General features: G+C 44.7%; 1 pseudogene; it reads right to left on the reverse strand.

Annotated features, from left to right (window-relative positions):
• Window positions 1-1,831: 1,831 nt before the first annotated feature.
• On the reverse strand, window positions 1,832-3,256 carry LOC121500484 (annotated as a pseudogene).
• Between the last annotated feature and the right edge of the window lie 2,138 nt (window positions 3,257-5,394).

Here is a 5,394-nt window from a genome sequence, read left to right on the forward strand (position 1 = left end):
GAGAAGGAATCTTTGACTTGAAGTCTTAACAGGTGTGGGAAGTAGACCTTTTTTTTTTTTATTTTTTAAAAAAGATTTTACTTATGTCTTTGAGGGAGAAATCACAGGAGCAGAGGGATGGAGAGGGGCAGAGGGAGAAGCAGACTTTCCACTGGGCGGGGAGCCTGATGTCATGACCTGAGCCAAAGGCAGACACTCACCTTAAGCCACCCAGTTGCCCCAGTAGACAGTTCTGAAGCTGCCTCCAGGGTCCCTGCTGCTGCTCCCTTCAAGTACGCCTGCGTGCTCTGAATTTGGTGGGAAAGTCACTGCAGGGTTAGGTTATATCACACATTTGAGTTTAAGAAAGGAACCTTTTCTGGGTAGGCCTGGCCTCATGATGTGAGCCCTTGGACAGTACCAGGTTCTCCATGGAGAAAGCATTCCCAGAGTGAGAAGGACTCAACACGACGGAGGTCCCCTGTCGCTAGCTTGAAGACTGAGGGCGCCACATGGAAAGGCGTGAAGGCAGCATCTGGTCGTTGAAAGCAGCTAGCCAGGAAGTGGGAAACCCAGTACTACAGCAGCGCAGAGCTGAGCGCTGCCATAATCATGTGAGCTTGGGCTACCTCGGGCTCCGGGGGGAGGGCCCAGCTGGGTTCTTGGGTTCAGCTTTGTTGAAACCCTGGGCTGGCATTATAGTCAGACTGTGCCCAGACTTCTGAATGACAAAAGTGTGAGCTAACAAATGGCTGCTGATTGAAGCTACTACGTTTGTGGTTAATTTTTTAATACAACATTTAAACTATGCATATAAGATGTCCTATAGCAATTAAGTTGCGAAGTGAAAGCGTAAATCCCACTATGACTCTGGATTACAACTCTTAGCCACGTGTCAACAACAAGTGCCTAAAATAGTCTGGAAGAACTGATTCAGTAAAACCTCGTAAGACATTTCAAATGTAACGGGGCACAGCTTTGGACTCATGGCATCATGTGAAATGTTTACATAAAAAGAGTCAGAGGGTCCCAATGAGAGAGGTTCTAGGCAAGTAACTGCCCTGGCAATCATCTCATGGGTGGGTGGCTTTAGCCACGCTTGTCGCAGCGTAAGCAGACAAATCTGAGGTGCCTTTGGTGGGAACACTGGCCACGACTTCAGGGGGCAGCTGTCATGCCCAAGGGCAGAGGATGGCTTTAGGGCACGCAGCGCTCCAGCAAGCTTCGAGCCTTGGGCAACAACCCCTGTGGAGGAGCCAACTGCTGTGTCATGGGGAGCAGAGTTGTGCAGTGGCCTCTCAGTTTCTGGAATATTCCAAGGGGTTCTCAGATGCAAGCCTTCAGATATGCTTCTACCTCTGACACACGTGCTTTGCTCTTGGCTTTCTTGGGCCATTTCCATATACAAACGTAACTACCACCTTCTCAAGAAACTTTCTTTGATCAACCCATCCAATCTTATTTTGCTGCCTCTTCTCAAGCATCCAATTTGGCCCCTCATAGAACTTAACACACCTTATATTTTTTCACTTGTTTACTTCTTTTTTTTTTTTTCTCATTAAACTTTTGTTTTAATGGGTCTCAAAATCCTGTGACAGATTTTTGGTCAAGTTGTTTCCATTAAAAAGTACTGATTTTAAAAACCAATAACTTAAAACTCACACACACACACACACACACAAATAAAAAAAAATGTCCACAAAACATTCTTTCCTTCTGAAGGTTTTATGATGCATTGTTATCATTAACCAGTCTTTTACTGTAAAACTTAAATGGCCAATTGACACAAACCGTCCTGAGACGTGCTTCCACCACCAATTAAGCCCGGGGTGCCAGGTGTTGGGGATAATATTCATTTAGCTTTCTGAGCTGCTTTCTGGGCAGCCTTGGTGACCTTGCCAGCTCCAGCCGCCTCTTGTCCATTTGTTTGATGACACCCACAGCAACCACCTGTCTCATGTCACGAACAACAAAGCCCAGAGGAGGATGGTCAGAGAAGCTCTCAACACACACAGGTTTTCCAGGGACCATTTTAACAATGGCAGCATCACCAGATTTCAAGAACTGGGGACCATCTTCCAGCTTTTTTCCAGAGCGATGATGCAATGATCTATCTTCTCCTTCAGCTCAGCAAACTTGCGAGCACTGTGAGCTGCGTGACAATCCAGCACAGGTGCGTATCCAGCACTGATTTAGCCTGGATGGTTCAGGATAATCACCTGAGCCGTGAAGCCAGCTGCTTCCGTTGGTGGGTCATTTTTGCTGTCACCAGCCACGTTGCCACGATGAACATTTTTGACAGATACGTTCTTGACATTGAAGCCCACGTTGTCCCCAGGAAGAGCCCTACTCAAAGCTTCATGGTGCATTTCAACAGACTTGACTTCAGTAGTAACATTGACTGGAGCAAAGGTGACCACCATGCCAGGTTACCAACACCAGTCTCCCCTCAGCCCACAGGGATGGTACCAAAACCACCAACTGTGTAGACGTCCTGGAGGGCAGACACAAGGGCTCATCAGTTGGACGAGTTGGCAGCAGGATGCAACCCAGAGCTCCAAGCAGTGTGGTTCCGCTGGCATTCCCATCATCACGGGGGACTTTCCATCCCTTGAACCAAGGCATGTTAGCACTTGGCTCCAGCATGTTGTCACCATTCCAACCAGAAATTGGCACACATGCTACTGTGTCGGGGTTGTAGCCAATTTCCTTAGTGTAGGTGCTGACTTCCTTAACGATTCCTCGCATCTCTCTTGGCTGCAGGGTGGCTCTGAGGAATCCATTTTGTTAACACCAACAGTTAAGTTGTTTTACACCCAGTGTGTAAGCCAGAAGGGCACACTCACGGGTCTGCCCATTCTTGTAGACACCGGCTTCAAATTCACCAACACCAGCAGCAACAATCAGGACAGCACAGCCTGAGATGTGCCCGTAAACCTTGCTTTTCATAAAGTCTCTGTGTTCTGGGGCATCAATGATGGTTACATAATACTTCCTGGTCTCAGATTTCCACAGGGAGATAGATATCCGTGGTGATACCATGTTCACGTTCGGCTTTCAGTTTATCCAAGACCCAGGCATACTTGAAGGAGCCCTTTCCCATCTCAGCAGCCTCCTTCTCAATTTTTTTTGATCTTTTGTCGATCCCACCACATTGGTAGATGAGATGGCCAGTAGTGGAGACTTGCCCGAATCTCCGTGTCCAGTGACGACGATGTTGATGTGAGTCTTTTCCTTTCCCATTTTGGTTTAGGTTTAGTGGTGGTTTTCATGACACCTGTGTTCTGGCGGCAAACCTGTTGTGAAAAAGTCACTTGTTCACTTCTTATATATTGTCTTCCTGAATGCTGAGATTGCTATTAATAAAACAATAGCATGTTGGTCAACATATAAAGTGAAAGTACAATAAAAGTTCCCATGTTAAACTTCACAATCTAGACAGTGATATCCACATGCTAAAAATGTTGAAAGAGGAATGAGTGAAGTTATAGACCCCATGGTTTATGCAACAGCTAGCAATGACTCAGCCAGGATTAGAACTCAGGCGTCTGAATCCTTGTTGCCCAGCAGTACCACCATTAGAACAAACAAGAAACAATGCCCCTAGCAGGTACAGTAGCGCCCGGCACACACAAGTCACTCACTAAGTATTTGTGGCAAGAACAAATGAATGAATGTACACCAACAGGGGCAGAGTAGGGATGCCTTCAGTTAGCTTTTCAGATGGGATTGAGTATAATAACTGAATATAGTAAGAGATAGCAGAGGGAGACAGAACATGAGAGACTCCTGACTCTAGGAAATGAACAAGGGGTAGTGGAAGGGGAGGTGGGCGGAGGTTGGGGTGACTGGGTGACGGGCACTGAGGGGGGCACTTGAAGGGATGAGCACTGGGTGTTATTCTATATGTTGGTAAATCAAACTCTAATAAAAATAAATAAATTAAGAAAGGAAAGTCTCTCAAGAAAAAAAAAAAAGAGATCCCAGAAAGATTAAAAAGAGGAGAAGGAAGCAGAGAAGATAATCATAGTGACCATTCCAATCTGACTGTGAATGAGAATTACAAGACATTGCAGATTTACTCTAGACCTGCAGAATGATCATCACATTATGGGGGCCAGGGAAACATGGACATTGTATTTTTTTTAAGGTACAAGGTGACTCTGATGATGTACAGGTGGATGAGCAGGAAGACGTGTCTCTGGTTCCTACTGGAAATACAGCAAAAATCCCAGTGCTTGTTTTCTCAGCTGAAGTCTACATTAAAGACATACATGTACTGTTTCTCACTAAAGTTATCTTTTTTTCCTATCCATGTGTGAAATTTAACAAAAGGAAACCTTGATTAAAATGGAGTTGGGTAGGGACACCTGGGTGGCTCAGTGGATGAGCACCTGCCTTTGGGTCAGGGAGTGACCCTGGGGTCCTGGGATCGAGTCCTGCATCAGGCTCCCTGCAAGGAGCCTGCCTCTCCTGTTTCTGCCTCTCTCTCTTTGCCTCTCTCTGTGTCTTTCATGAATAAATAAATACATATTTTAAAATAGATAGATAGATAGATATAGATAGATTAGATAGATAGATAGATGATAGATGATAGATAGATGATGATGATAGATAGATGATAGATGATGATAGATAGATGATAGATAGATAGATAGATGAATAAATAAATAATGGGATTGGGAGGTCAGCGGGGGCTCTTTCATACCAACACTTGTCAGTTGTGGACTCCTACAGGAAAAGAGAGACCTTGCAAGTCCATACGATTTTACCTATTTTGATACTCAAGTGGGAAAAATAAAAAAAAAAAGATTTCCTCCTGCCTTGGCAACAGCCCAGTCAATGAGAGAGGGTCACAGTTTAGTCAGTGAGAATCCAACCGTACCTCAGTCTCCCAGTTTATGCCAACAGACTCTTTGCTTATAGAAGCCTTCCCAACCCCCTCCTCCCCTCCATGAAAGACCGTCGTCTCCTTTGTTTTCAGGACTTGCCTATGATTGTGCCAGAGTGTGCAGATTTCAGATTGCAATTCTCTGTTACTCTTGAATAAACCTATTTTTGCTGGTAAAATAACTGACAGTTTTATTTTTAAGATTAATATGTGCATCATCAGGCCAGAGAAATAACAGTGTAGAAACAATTATCTTAATTCCACTCTATGTATTTTTTGGCAGTCTTTACCCAAACAACCCCTAAATACCTGAAACTGTACAAAGAGAACATATCTGTATAGAAATAAAGCTCTTCTCCCAGTTTGATGCTACAGTATCATCATTTGAATCATGAGGAAACTGAGATACAAAGAGATCGTGCAACCTGTCCAGAGCCTAAGAGCTGATCAGTGACAGAGCTAAGATCAAATTTAGGTTGATGCGTAAGTCAGGCCCTTGCCTACCTAATAGAAACCCACCTACC

Source organism: Vulpes lagopus, chromosome 10, assembly GCF_018345385.1.
Source record: "Vulpes lagopus strain Blue_001 chromosome 10, ASM1834538v1, whole genome shotgun sequence".
In the NCBI taxonomy this organism is placed as follows: Eukaryota; Metazoa; Chordata; class Mammalia; order Carnivora; family Canidae; genus Vulpes; species Vulpes lagopus.